We start from the raw sequence: 15,004 nt of genomic DNA on the forward strand, positions 1-15,004 counted from the left end.
CAACTTATCCCATGAGCATGTAGGATAATAGTGTCAATGAGGAACAAACAAAACAGAAAATGAAAAGGAGACAAAGCCCTGGGTCCTCATTTGAGCCCTAGGATGTGATCTGCACAGAGACAGCTCCATGCCAGAGCATTCCAGGGACATGGGCCAACAACCTTCCTCTGGGGTTTTATCCAGTTAGAGTTGGGTGGCTGCCACTTACCACTGCCAGGGTCCAGGCTGAGAATGGCTCCTCATCTCCATCCTCCTGCTCTGTGCAGCCCCTGCCGAGTCCTCTTGCCCTTAACTATGTCAGTGACCACACAGTTTTGGCAGGACAAGAGCAGGACTATACGCAGTGATGTCCCAGCCCAGGTAGGTGTCAAGGACTGAGGCAATGGTAAAATCCATCCTGGCAGTGAAATGGAGCCCTGCTTCTGAGATGCAAAAGAAAGGCAGGGAAAAGTCATGCATCTGCCAGAGGGAATTAATCCAGAGCCAGTGGGGGAAGAACTGGCAAGTGGGGCTGGCAGAAATGAGCTGTGCAAACAGGTCCTGAGGCAACTGTCTGCTGTCAGACTGCTCTAAGAGCCTCCGAGGAAGGAGAGAGAGGGGAGGAGCCAGGGCAACATGGTAGGAGACCAGAGCTGCCACCAAGAACTTCTTCCTGGGATGGCAAGGGCACTTGTAAGGGCAGAAATTCATCAGATCTCATTGAGGACATTTGTATTTCTATGCTATAAACCCCTTCCAGCACCCTAAATCCTCAGAAGTCTATTATACCCCAAAGAACTTGAGAGAGAGTGTACATGTGCATGTGCACACGCACATGTGCTTGTGCATGCTGGAGAAAGGATAAAGAATATTAAGGGGAGCTAAGTTCCAAATTTGGAAGGTTTAGAGAGGACAGAAGGTGTAAGGAGTGAGAGGGAATTGAGGATGAAAGTCAGAAGGAATGGTAAACAGATATGTCAGACCATAGAAGAAACCCCTAGGAATAGGCACAAAGGTAAGAGAGAGCTAATGATACTGCAATCTCAAAGGTCATGGTAACTTCTGTTGGCATCATGGTTGATAAATTTGGGACTGGGTGAACTCTTCTCAGATGTAGCCCCAGGAATGCCTGGCATGAGCCCTTTTGTGCAAAAGCAATCACTACGGGTATATCCATGAGCTGTCTTTTCTGTTCTTTTTTTTTTTTTTTTTTTTTTTTGAGATGGAGTCTTGCTCTTGTCGCCCAGACTGGAGTGCAGTGGCGCGATCTTGGCTCACTGCAACCTCTGGATCCTAGGTTCAAGCGATTCTCCTGCCTCAGTATCCCGAGTAGTTGGGATTACAGGCAACCACCATCACACCCGGCTAATTTCTTGTATTTTTAGTAAAGATAGGGTTTCACCATGTTGGCCAGGCTGGTCTCGAACTCCTCACCTCAGGTGATCCACCTGACTCGGCTTCCCAAAGTGCTGGGATTACAGGCATGAGCCACCACACCTGGCCTTTTCTGTGATTTCTGAAGACAGTAGGGCAATTCCTTGATGACATCATGGACTAGTAGTCAACCAAGAGTCTTATGGTCATGGTTGGATAAGAGAGGGTGAGAAAGGTGGTAGCTTGGAGTTGGGGTGGTAAAGGTAAGGGCCATAGGCACAGGCAATACCTGGATGTACTAGATACAGGTCAATAACTGCTAGATATGGGTTAAGACTTGGGAGTCAGCTAACTCCGCCTACTATGAGACCAGACGCAGCAAACCTGCTTCTGATCACTGTTCAGCTCCCACAAAATGCTGACTGGAAACTATGGCATTGTCTGTCCACTGCATAGATGGCCAGAATGAGGTTTCTAAGCCATCAAGGCGAGAAGGGCCAGGGTAACAGACTGAGCCTCCCTGCAGTAGCACCACCTGCCCCGCCCTCATGGGTTGGACAAGTCACAGTTGGTTCAGCTTTTTCTCATTCCCATCACAGCCCAATGAAGTTATTGGGTGAGGAGAGGTGGTGCTGTACTCCACATAGTCATTCAGGGACACAAGCTCCGATCTGGAGCTGCTGCCTGACTTAATATGTGGTCTCAAATGTCACAGCAGGAGGGGAAAAAGAGAGGGGGCTTGCATAGGGGAGTTTTTTAATAGGTCTGGCCCAAAAGGAGTGTATATCACTTCTGCACACACTCCTCTGGCCCCACCTGAATGGAGGAAGCTTGTGTGCCCAGAAGGAAAAATAAATGGTACAGAGAACAAGTAACATTGTCACACGAGTCTTTGAACTTCCTTGCTGTTATGAAGCAGGTCCCACACTCTGCGATTTCCACACTTTATTTCACTGATCCTCAGAAAACATGAGGCAAGAAACATCCTTCTGTCCCTTTCTACAGATGGAGAAACTGAGGCTCAGTCACGTGCAGAGTTGCATTCAGCAACGTAAACTGAACAGAGCCAAGAATGAACCCCAGCTTTGCCTGCTTCTAAAGTGCAGCCTCCTCACCTCCCCTTACGAAGGGCCTTTCCAATTGCTTGCTCAGGCACAGCAAATTGCAGCCCTGTCTTGCTGGGGTCCCAGCAGTTCCTCACTCACGTGGGGAAGAGATTAAAAGAACAAACCACAGAGCACATTTTGCCGCTGATTAACTCAAACAGGAGGCTTTCCCTCACTGAGAACAGATGATCAGCTGCTCTGCCAATAACTGCCTGCTCCGTACCACCAGGCCGCATTCCATCAAAAAGGCACAGTTTCCATTTATTGGGTTGAAAGTGAGTCACATCTGCCCCTGGATAGACATATGAAGCAACAGGCATGCTACTCTGATTAATAATGAAAAGCTGGTGCAAGCACATTTCATTTTAAAAGAGAAGAGGCCAAATCCTAGCCTCCTTTTCTACCAGGTTTAGGAAAGCATGAAAAAGGAGAAGGATCATATGGGTTAGGGGGGAAAAAAGAAACTTTAAAGAAGCAAAGAAATCTACCTGCCCAAGAAGTGGGAAAGCAGAGATTTTATACTATTCTAGGAACCTTGTGATTCTGCAGAGCTGCATCATTTGTTTTTTATACTATTTTAGAAAGGAATTCCATTGTTTTAAGGCGGGAATAAGCGTGAAGCCTGGCCTTAGAATACAACCCATTATTCTGACAAATAGTCAAGTCAAGGCCCTGAGCAATGGTCACTTAAGTCTAATTAGCAGGAGAATGAAGGCCACATCTCTTCTTAGGTAAACGTCCGCTAAGCACTGCTTCTGAGCTCCCTGGATCAAAATGAGCACATCTTGTGCAAGGGACATGGGTGAAGTTTAAAAACAATACAACGTGAGCATACTGAACCTCATCGATTACATTGGGAACCCACAGCCACCCCAACTGTTGAGATACGGCTGTTTTTGGCATCTGCTTCCTGAGAATTGCTACTGTTTTGTTTTTTCAATGTTTGAATGTGTTGCCACGATTTCTTCATGAGAATCCTTTCTAAATGATTGGCGGTGCTTGTTTTTGAACTGCAAAATCTTTTACTCTACCTCCTTTTCTCCACCCCACCCACCTGCGGTTGGAGTCACTGGGTTGCCGGTAGGTGGACCAACTGGCTTGGGCTGGAAGCTGGGTGAGGCCAGGTACAAGGACAGTTCCCATGACCAGCTGGGCTGGCTGGGACTGTTCACCTGGACACCCTACCTCATGTACCAGGCCCTGCCTGACAGGAGGATCACCAGTCCTCCGACTCCTAGTGCAAGACCTACCCTTCAGGATCAGACTTCCAAGCTGCCACACCTGGCCAGACTCTACCCGAGTTCATGTAGTTCTTGGACTTCATGGCCATAGCCAAGTCTGTCTCTAACCCCTTCCCATAACACAGAACACACAATTTTTGCCCTCATGTGTTCTGGAATTTGTAAAGTCTACATCAAGAAAGAACATTTGGGAAGAGACTTTAAAAAAAATCTTCAAAAACAATCAATACGTGACAAGAAAAAGATACTTGCTCAGCTTTCAGATCGTACAGAATTTGGACGTTTAAGCCCAATATCAGTGGGAAAGGAAGAAACATCTTCCCATCTGTTTTCAGGTAGGCTAGAAAGTTTTCATTCAAGACATTAAGCCTGTGGGGGTTGCTAATGGCTTTTTTTGATCCAAATTGTATTAATTAGGAAAATACTAATTGCTGTAACAAATAAACCCCAAGGCTTAGTAGCTTAACACAATAATAGTTTATTATCACTTCAATATTAATAACAGGCCTGCTTAGCAGACAATTTTCCTCCACAAGGTGATTCAGGGGCCCAGGCGTGTTCAATCTTTTGACTCTCCCCTCACCTTGAAATTGTCTGCATCCAGCTAACCAAAGAGGGGGGTGAGCAGATGAGGAATGACTACATGCTTTTTAACTCTTTGACTCTGAAAGGACATGCAGCAGTTCTGCTCACATTCCTTAAACTGGAACTATTATCACAGGGCCCTAGTGATTGCAGAGCAGGCTGGGAATGAGGTCCATGGTTAGGCAGCTGCTTCACCACTTTATCCTATGGAAGGGAGGCACATGTGCTTGGTGGGCACTTGGCCAGCTTTATTGGCCTGAAAGGTAGCAGAAAATTTCTCTCAGATCTTGGAAATGGGGAGTCAGTCTGCATTTACCTTTTGCTGTATTTCCCTGGATAGTTAGTGGGGAAATGGCAGAGGGAAGACCAAGCATCACTAGTCAGAGTAAACCAGAAGACAAATGTCAATTTTCCAGAAAGGGATTCTGGGGCTCAAATAAGTGGAACCACTTCTTCACAGCCACGTCACCAGCTCTGCCTTCCCGTCCATACAGCTCCATTGGCCAGAGGCCCACAGAGGAAGTATCTTCCCATCCAGTTTCTGCACCTGGCGTCCTAGATGAATAGTAGGGCACTAAGTACAAAAGCCTTCCCATGGGGCAGGATCTGGGCCGGTACGACTGGCCTTTGGAGCTGGGTCATTCTTTGTTGTCAGGGGGCCATGCTGTGTATCGTAGGGTGTTTAACAGCATCTCTGGGCTCCACCCACTAGATGTCAGTACCCCCCCTCTCCCATCGTGACAATCCAAAATGTCTCCAGACATTGCCAAATGTCCCCTGGAAGGAAAATCACCCTCAATTAAGAATCACTGGTCCAGGCAGAGGCTGCAGTGTTTCAGAGGTAAATTAGGCTCCAGTGACTGGACAAAGGCAACGATCTAGAGCATTCTTACTAAACTGGAGCCCATGGGTTTAACTGAGTTTAGCCTAGGCTGGAACTTGGGTTCTCAGAAAAAATATTCCACATATATCTGCCACGGAATAATACATTATGGAAAATTAGCATAAGGAGGGTCAGAAAATAGTCTCATTTATGGGCTCATTATAGGAAGAGGGCAGGCCTTGGACTGTGTGACTCTGATGAGACTGGGTAATCAGACTTCAGCATCCTCAGTGGTAACAGGGGACCATGGTGAAGATTAAATACAACCTCATGAGAAGACAGTCAGTGAAGTGTCTGGCATGCAATACATGGTCCACAAATGGTAGCTAACTACAGACTTTGCAGCTTGTTCCATACCTCAGATCATTCTTCCATTTGAACACAGGAGGGTAATGTTCCAAGTGAATGAGAATTTAATGCAGTTGCCATTTGATTTAATTTCCAAATGCGTTAAAAGTGTTAATGCAACACATCAGCATGCAGCTGATAAAGTAGTCAAAATAATTCAAGGAAACCAATACTTATCAGGTTTTATTTATCCACATTTACACTTTTTTAAAAATAAGCTGGTCTTTGTGCCCATATAGATTACAATATACATAATATCTCCTGGTTAGCCTCCCCTCCACACATATGTTCAAGTGAAGTTTCCCACTTTTCTCCCATCTGTCATTTTTCTCTTTCCATAAAAAGCTAATGGTGACGTTACCAAAGAGTGAAGGAGTCAGAGGCTAAGGGTGGGGAACAGGGCACCCATAAGGAGGATGGGGAATGATGAGGAGAAGCACAAACATAGGCACGCACTTTGTTTACGAACAATTTTCACAGCCATGGCCTCTGACCCAAATCTAGGGGAGCCGGCATTATTATTCCAATTAGGCAGTCATGAAATGATGGTCCTAATCCACGTAGCTAACACAAGGCAGAATCAGGATTTGAACCCGAGACCTCTGATTTGCTATCTATGTGTTCTTGACAATAGCAGTCATGGGAAAAAAAAATGATGCAACTATTATTAATAAAAGTTAAGACCAAAGAAAGGTTAAAAAATAAGAACCAAAGCACCAGCATATTTTCCTACAAAGAATGAAACTCATGCAGAAGATGAGCATGTTGAGGTTTCTCTGCTTTGAAATAGGGTTCCAGGAAAGTCAAGATCAGGCATGAGATGAGAGGAGGAGGTAAGCTAAGCCTACCACAAAAAAACTTCCAGACCTAAGTTGGAGCATATATGATCCATATGCAGGACTCTTGGGGGAATGGGTAGAACTCACACTGAGGCAAGCCTTCCTTGAAAAGGCATTGAAGAAGGCCCAGGAGTTTTTAAAATGACCAGTCTAAGGGGCACATGGTGGGGTGGGTAAGTAGCATGGCTCTGGCAGGGCAACTGAGCCCCCTAAATTTGTAGCCAAATCGGAGTAAAGAAAGACCATAAGAGGAGCACAGGGAATTACAAAGCTCACAGCTCCCATAAGAAGGAAGAAAAGAATTAAGGAAACGTAATACTTAAAGGAAAAGGTAAAGAAACAGATACCTATAAAGGAGACAGAACTTTCTCAGAGGTAGAAGGAAAACCAGGAGCTCAATCAATAACGAGAACCTTAAAAAAGAAGGGATGGTGAGGGGTCTCGTCACATGCTTGTGAAGTAAGGACCTGAGCACTCTTCCCTGGATACAGCAGATGTTTAAGCCCCTTCTATATGCCAGGTACTGACTCAGGTACTGCTGGTCTAGCAGGAAACAAGGCTTACAAAGCTTCTTCCTCCAGGAGCTCATGTTCTAGTAGGAAAGATGGGTAATCCACAGATAGATGTAAATTACAATGTCAGATAGTGACAAGATCTAGGAGGAAAACCAAAGCACCCTGCAAAGGAACAGAGTTACAAAGGGAAGGGGTGGGAGGTGGGGGAGAGTGTTATTTCAGATAAGGTAATCAGAGGGGGCCTCTCTGAGAAGCTGAAGTCTGAGCACAGACCAGATCGACAAAACAAGTGAGCTACATAATTATCTGGAAGAAATGCATGTCAGGCAAAGCAAGGACAGCAAGCGCAAAGGTCAAGACTAGTTTGGTGTGGTTCAAGGAAGAGGAAATGGATCAGCATGGCTAGAAAAGAGAATAACAGGGCAAATATGGGGGTGGGGCATTACAAATCAAGGACTAGATATGGAGACCATGTTAAGAAGTTTGGATTTTATTCTGAGTATGACAGGAAATTCTGGAGGCTTTTCAACAGGAAAAAAGCCATTATCTAACTTTTTCAAATGATCACTCAGGCTGCTGCATTGAGAATAGACATCAATGGGGCAAGAGTGGAGCAGGGAGGAAGCTGGAATAGTCATGCAGTTGAGAACAGAATAGAGTTTTGACTCATGCGCTGATCAGCAAACTGTGGCCAAATCCAGCCCTCTGCCTGTTTCTGTAAATAAAGTTTTATTGGCACATAACCCATGCTCATTCATTTGCATATTTTTTATGGCTGTTTTTGCTACAACAGCAGAGTTGAGTCTTTGCTATACAGATCATATGACCTGGAAAGCTGAAACTATTGACTCTAATGCCCTGGAGAGAAAGTCTGCCAAATTTGTCGAGGATGTTGACAATAGAGGTGGTGGAAGGTGGCAGGCTCTAGATAAACTTGGGAGGTAGAGCAGAGGCCAGATGTTAGCCCAGGCTCTCTGATACCACACCTGCTCTCTGATCACTGGGTGATATAGCCCTCCAGCTCCTCTTTACTTCTGAGGACTTGTGGAGAACATGAATGGAAACTCTGGAGTCCAGTCTGAGGCCAGCCTTTGCTTTGTTCCACTCCCTACACAAGCACAGAGCTCAAGGTGGCTTTGTCTCTCCTCCTAGCATGAACTTGTCCTCCATGGCTGCTGCCACCAAGGAGGCAGGAGCCAGCAGCCTTGGTCACCTTAGAAGGCCACAGAGGCTGTAGGATCCCTGTAGCAGAAGCTGTTGCGTCCCACCGCCACCTCAGGACTTATTATTGCACCGAGTGCAGTCCAACCTCCAACCGCCTCTGCCAACTGTCAAATAGCTAATAGCCATGGGCTTCTGCCAAAGCCCTGGGGAGCGGGGGGCTATATCCTGTATGACAAGACAGTAAAGCCAGAAAATTAAGACCCCCAAGAGCAGCTCTCAACCAATGACTGGAGGGGGTTAAGGTACAAATAACCCCCTCCTCCACACCCCAGGGGTTCTACACTGAATCCCAGAATTACCTAGTAGGATAGAGCTCGAGACGTTCACAGCAGTTACTCACTTGAGAATGTACCCTTTATTCGCTGCCCTTGATTCTCTGTCTCATGTCCCTAAAACCAAATAAGCACCTTGCACTCGGAACTCCTGCCCTGAGTCTGCTTCTAGGGGTCTCAACGCCATGTGCCTTTTATCTTCACTCTTCTTTTCCAACGCAGTCTGTGCCAGTGACCATAGCCAGCTGTCTGACAATGGTTTTTCCCTGCAGGACGAGGGAAAGGAAGAACAGCTGGATGCAGAGATCCCACCTTATGAGTGTGCACGCTACTATCCATGGCCATGGATAGGGTCCGTCACAGCCCCTAGACTACTACAGGATGAAGCCCAGGCTCCTATTCTGATACAAAGACTCTGCAAATGTCCCCTTGCCTACTTATCCAGCCCCAAACATGTCACCCACTCAGTGTCTCAAAACTAACCCAGGCTGTCCTGCTTATGAGCTTGCCAAGCCACAGGACCCATCTCAGATGGGGCCAGTCGGAGAGGCTATCCCAGACTCTTCCAGACTGCACTCATTGTTCCAACCTCTGTACACCTTTAGCTCACACCTGAATGCAGGGTCTACCATACTGGATTTTGCAAGAAATGTGGTATAAAAGAGATAGCATGGCCAAGGCAAGGCAGGCCTAGCTCTGCCACTTATGAGCAGTATGATCTTAGAAAGGTCCAGAACCTCTCTGGGTTTCCATGCTCTCACTGGTAAAAGGTGGTTGCTAACAGCACCTACATCATAGGGCCATTGTTAGGATTAGGGAGGTAGTGTGGCAGGTGGCTAACATTAACTGACCATGCAGCACAGATTTGCATGATTCTTCCTGCTAGACCATGAGCTTATTACAGAACCTGACACAGTTGGGCTCCATAAACCTTTATTAAGCAAATGAATACAGGAATGAGTCAGCTGCTCCAGCCATTCCATCTTTAAACTAGAGGCTATAAATGCAAATCACTGCTGGCACCAGACTAGTGAGAGAGCAAAACGGGACCAGCCAGGACAGCAGTCAATGGTGGAACGTGTGCTTCCAAAACAGGGAAGCTGAGGAGCCCATTGTTGCCATCCTAAAATGTAGGCTCCATGTAGCTATGCCTGATACAGTCTCAAGAAACTTGTAAATGCTGAAAAAAAACTTAAAAAGGAAAGAGAAGACAGTACAATGTAAGTAAAGCATTTTTGCAACTGACTTCAAACAATGGATTGGATTGGATGACCTCAATCCCATTTCAGAAGAGGGAGACCTTAAGACGATCTAAATTTAAATTTTCATAGTATGTACAGAATATCATTCGTTTAAGCCAGGAAAACGAACAATGGACAATGTCTTTGGGAAACATTCCTTAATAGTAATGTAAAAAATATGATTACTACTAAAGACATAATTTTATACTTTCTAGTACTAGGATGTATCTGTTTATATATGTTACATATATATTATGCTATATATATGTGTTTTATATATTATATGTATGTTATATTTTCTCCCTCTCATAGGACCTATTTATATATATTCACCTCCATTATTCAGATAAGGAAAATGACGCCCAGAGTAAATACATGATTTGCTGAATCACACAGGTACCAGGGAGCAGGACTAAGAATGGAAACTCAAGTGTGTTTAGAACAACAATCCCTACTCTTGATCCTAACAACCTCCCTTGGTAGGAAGTCACATCAGTGTTTAAATCGGAACCTCTAACAGCACTAGTATCACATTTCTTCTGAGCACTGATTCTCATACTGATGAGCGTTCTGAGTGCATAATAGGTTGTTAAATGGAGTTGAAAGATTGGTTTAAAAATCACCACCGACAAGAAACTTTTCATGAATTAGAAAATTTTCATCAAGATACATCTGCATAACTTTGGTTGAAGACACTCAAGTCCTTGAGGCCAGCTAAGACACCTTGAAATTGAAGACACTCAGAAAACCAGAAGCAAAGCAAATGAATAAGCACATTTCTGAGCACTGGTCTGGAACAGGTAGGTTGAGGGGCCGAATTGTCAATTGAGCAAAACCTCAATTACAGAGTAATCTAATGTATACCCAGGTACATTATCACAACTCAATAAACAGCTCCCCAGAATTAAGTAATTCCAATTTGCTTTCATTTCGGTCTGTGTGTCGCCCTGAGAATTTCATATTACCTACCCTCACATTAGGCAGCATCTTCTGAAGTGCTAATCTTTACCATCTCAGGATCACACGTCAGCTGTGAGCCAGTCAGCCATGAATACGCCTGTTTGGGGAGAAAGAGAGACCAGCCTGGGCCTCTGCTGTTCCTCTCAGCCTGAGTACCTGCTGTGGAAGCCAGCACAGGGGTTTACGGCTCCCAGAACCCTCGGGTGCTGAAGGGCCCAGTGACCTCCCAACTGTGGAGTGGTTAGGGTTTTGAATGAACAATACCAGGACAGGGGTGGTCCATGTAACTAGATGGCTGAGGACAAACAAAACTAGCTACTTTTCCTTTGTCCCCAGACCCGGGAATCAGCTTTCCCGATCCAGCAGGGGTGAACACAGGAAAGGACCAGAGAATTCTGACCTATAGGGACTTGTGATGGTTAATATTAAGTGTCAACTTGATTGAAATGAAGGATGCAAAGTATTGTTTCTGGGTGTATCTGGGTGTTTCTAGGTGTTGCCAGAAGAGATTCATATTTGAGTCAGCGGACTGGGAGAGGCAGACCCAACCACAATGTGGGTGGACACCATCCCATCAGCTGCCAGCGCAACTAGAAAAAGCTGGCAGAAGAAGGTGAAAGAAGCGGATTTGCTGAGTTTTCCGGCCTTCGTCTTTCTCCTATGCTGCCCTCGAACATCAGGCCCCAACTTCTTTGGCTTTTGGAGTCTTGGACTTACACCAGTGGTTTCCCAGGGGCTCTCGGGCCTTTGGCCACAGACTAAAGGCTACACTGCCGAGCTTTCCTACTTTTCAGGTTTTGGAACTCTAACTGAGCCACTACTGTCTTCCTTGCTCCTCAACTTACAGACGGCCCATCTGGGTCTTCACCCTGTGATCATGTGAGTCAGTTCTCCTTAATAAACTCCCCTTCATATATACATATATCCTATTACTTCTGTCCCTCTAGAGAACCCTAATAAAAGACCCCATGACCCAAATGTCCCCCAGTCCACACTTTCATATTTCCTCCCTCCCTCTTCTTATACTTGGCGCATCACCGTGTACCAACAGAGAACTGGGCCACGCTTTACAGAACAGGCCTGACATGATTTCCCCAAAGCCACAGAGACAGTCATCAAATCGGCACCTGGGTCCAATGTCCTGTCCCCACCCATGGAGTCCTTCATCTCTCTTACTTCTTTGTCTGATAAATCCCACCCCTATGGGCAATTTATTTATTTTATTTAACAAATACCTTAGAGTGCCTATGCAGGGCACTGTTCTAAGAACTCCTACATCCATTATCACATGTCATCCTCATGACGCCTTCTGAGGGAGGTAATCCTACATTCCTGTTCCCAGATGAGCCAGCTGAGGCCCCAAGAGGTTAGATCATGTTCAAGGTCACAGAGTTGGGACAAGGTGGGGCCAGAATTCAGACCCAAGCATCTTGGCTGCAGAGTTATCTCCTGCCCTGAACTGGAACCAAAGGGTGGGAACCTGTGAGGAGGAAGACCTTGAAGATGTGGTTTTCTTTCTGTGATATCCCAGGGTTGTGGGTGACGTCAGTCCAAGGAGGAATCCAGATCCCATCCCATAACACAGCACTTGGCCCTTGAGAATCCTTTTTCTTTTTTGGTCTGTTTTTCAGATTTTCTCCCTTCTCTGAAAGAAGGAGGATTAATGCTTTTCCCTTGTATTTTTTTAAACAAGTACAAATACTTCAGTATTAAAGTACTTAAGCATCCTGGCTCCGCAAAGGCAAAGGGCTCTTGAGAGGTAAGTGAGTCATTCTTCATCACACAGTTTCTTCCAAACGCTTGGGTTTGCTGCCTTCAAATGGGTCCCTGGGCACCCACTCCAGGGTGACAGGTTTCCTCTGGTTGCTTCTGCTCCTGAGGGGGTCCCTGCCTTTTATTTTCTTGTTTTGCTTGGATGCCACTAACTCTTTAGCAGTGTGTTTGGGGTCGGGGCAGGGGGTGAGGGTAGGTTAAATGTATTTCTCCAGCAATCTGGAAGTTAGCTGACAGTCAGGAAGGGAATATCACCTGTCACAATGGCAAGTTAGCTAGACGGACCCAGGGAATCCTGCTTGCCTGGTACCTGGGCCCCTTCAGCACTGCTCATGACATTGTGGCACCAGGTAACAGCAAGACCACAACCCACCAGCCCTCCAGGTGTGACCAAACAGCATGAGCCAGATGCAGGTCGGACTCCAGTTGTACCCCTTGGGATGGCCCTGTTTCTCAACCTGGCTGTGCTAATTCTCCCACTCATGAAATGAGTTAAAATAAAACCAATGTACAGAGCTGCAATTAGGAAAAAATCAGGTAACATATGTTGAAGGGACTTCTTTACATGCAAGGGACCAAGCTCCTAGCTTACCACCATCATAATATTTAAATGGAGGAAAAATGGGCACTAAAAAACTGATAACCTATGCCAAAAATATGGATGAATTTCATCCATGTGTAATAAAATTACACCTTGATTGACCAGATTACAGGAAGTGCCAACCCCCCACTGTTCGATGTGAAGGAGACTGGGTGCCACCCACCACCCCACCCTCCCTAAGCTGGAGTGGCAGGGGCTGCAGGTGTGTGGCTTCAGAGCAGTGGTAGCTGCGGAGTCATATTGCCAGGCCTGGCTACTGCCCCCGGGCTAGCACCAGCCCCTCCTCTTGACTTGGGCCCAGGATGCACAACCAGCAGAGGACAAATCAGTGTCCCCGTAAACCCTGGCCACCTCTCCGAATAAAGCAAGGATGCTCCACCACATCCTCTGTCCCAGTAGCCTCCTGGTTTCCCTTCCCATGGCTCCCATCCTGCCCCTGAATGGGGGCATATAAGCAAATAATAAACCAAGCGTTTTCTGGTTCCATTTGTCTGCTCATGGGAATTTCAGAGTGCTACACCAACTCCCATAGCCACTGGTCACATTCTTTTGCCACCAACTTTGCCCCATGTACATGCAAGGTGCTAGCAAGACCATGAGGAGCAGGAACGAACACAGCACACCCTCTCCTGGGGCTCTCAATCTGGTGTGGGAGACCAGCCACGGAAGGTATAAGACACATTCCAGCAGGACATCTGAAAATACACATTCACTGAGAACCTGAATGGCCTGCAATAACCCCTGTGTCACATAATACATATATAATAATAATAAATCTTCAAAAAAAATTTTTTTTTTGAAATGGAGTCTCGCTCAGCCGCCCAGGCTGGATTGCAGTGGCATGATCTCAGCTCAGCACAACCTCCGTCTCCTGGGTTTAAGCGATTCTCCTGCCTCAACCTCCCGAGCAGCTGGGACTAGAGGCGTGAGCCACCACACCCAGCTATTTTTTGTATTTTTAGTAGAGACGGGGTTTCACCATGTTGGCCAGGCTGGTCTCAAACTCCTGGCCTCAGGCGCATGCCACCACACCCAGCTATTTTTTGTATTTTTAGTAGAGACAGGGTTTCACCATGTTGGCCAGGCTGGTCTCGAACTCCTGGCCTCAGGTGATCTGTCTGCTTTGGCCTCCCAAACTGTTGGGATGACAGGCGTGAGCCACCATACCGGGCCACACGAACTAATCTTATGGCATCAACAAAGCAAAGATAGGAGCTTAATGCCATCAAAGTGGTGGCTTCTTTTCTATGTTAATAACATTTAATGTAAACAAATTTAAAGATTTTTAAGGTTTTTTTTCATAACTGCCTAACTTGTTGATCTTTGGCTTAAGTGTTCATGGCATTGTGGTGAGGAAATAATAAACTCCTGCTGAGGCCAATAATTCATTCACTCTTCTATCAGTCCACACATTTTTTCAAGTTGAGCCTTGTGAAATGACTGATTGTGCAAGTCAAAACAGGCGAACACTAACACTTCATATGGTTTAGCCAACTGAGAACCAGTGCCAGGCACTGCGCTGAGTGCAGGGACTTCCAACCCAGCAGACAGCCCTCCTCTCACAGAGCTTAGATCCTAAAAGGGGAGACAAAAAGTCACCAAGTAAACAAATAAAGGCAAACCAGCATTTTAAAGTGTGATAAAAACTATGTAGAAGAGGAGACCAGGTAATGAGAAGGAATTGTGACCACCAGGAAGGGAGGTGTGGGCGGGGGGTCAGGGAAGTTCTCTGGGAGAAGACGACATACTGGCATTTCAGCTGAGACCTGAATGATGGCACATGATCAGCCATGTGAATGTCTGTATGAAGTCAAGACAGCCAGCATAGAGAATCCCAGCCTGCAACCCCCAGTCCAGTTGGCGCAAGGATCCCAGTCACACTGGGTCAGCAAAATGAGGTCAAAGTTCCCACACCCACCCATACTTTGACAAAGGAAACTAACTCAGGAGGCCTCAAAGGCTCGATCAGTGGGGTTTTTTTTTGTTTGCTTTTTGTTTTTTCCCTTCAAACACACCAGGTCTCATTCTACAGCTAGCATAATAAGAAAAGCTTCATTATTTCA

At 46.0% G+C, this 15,004-nt stretch overlaps 1 protein-coding gene across 14 annotated transcripts in view; it reads right to left on the reverse strand.

The window, feature by feature from the left end:
• The window catches only part of PTPRT (protein tyrosine phosphatase receptor type T), a 1,127,644-nt gene that overhangs the window by 676,394 nt on the left and 436,246 nt on the right, over positions 1–15,004 (reverse strand). The window lies entirely within an intron of this gene.

The sequence above is a fragment of the Pan paniscus genome, chromosome 21 (genome assembly GCF_029289425.2).
Source record: "Pan paniscus chromosome 21, NHGRI_mPanPan1-v2.0_pri, whole genome shotgun sequence".
NCBI classification, from domain to species: domain Eukaryota; kingdom Metazoa; phylum Chordata; class Mammalia; order Primates; family Hominidae; genus Pan; species Pan paniscus.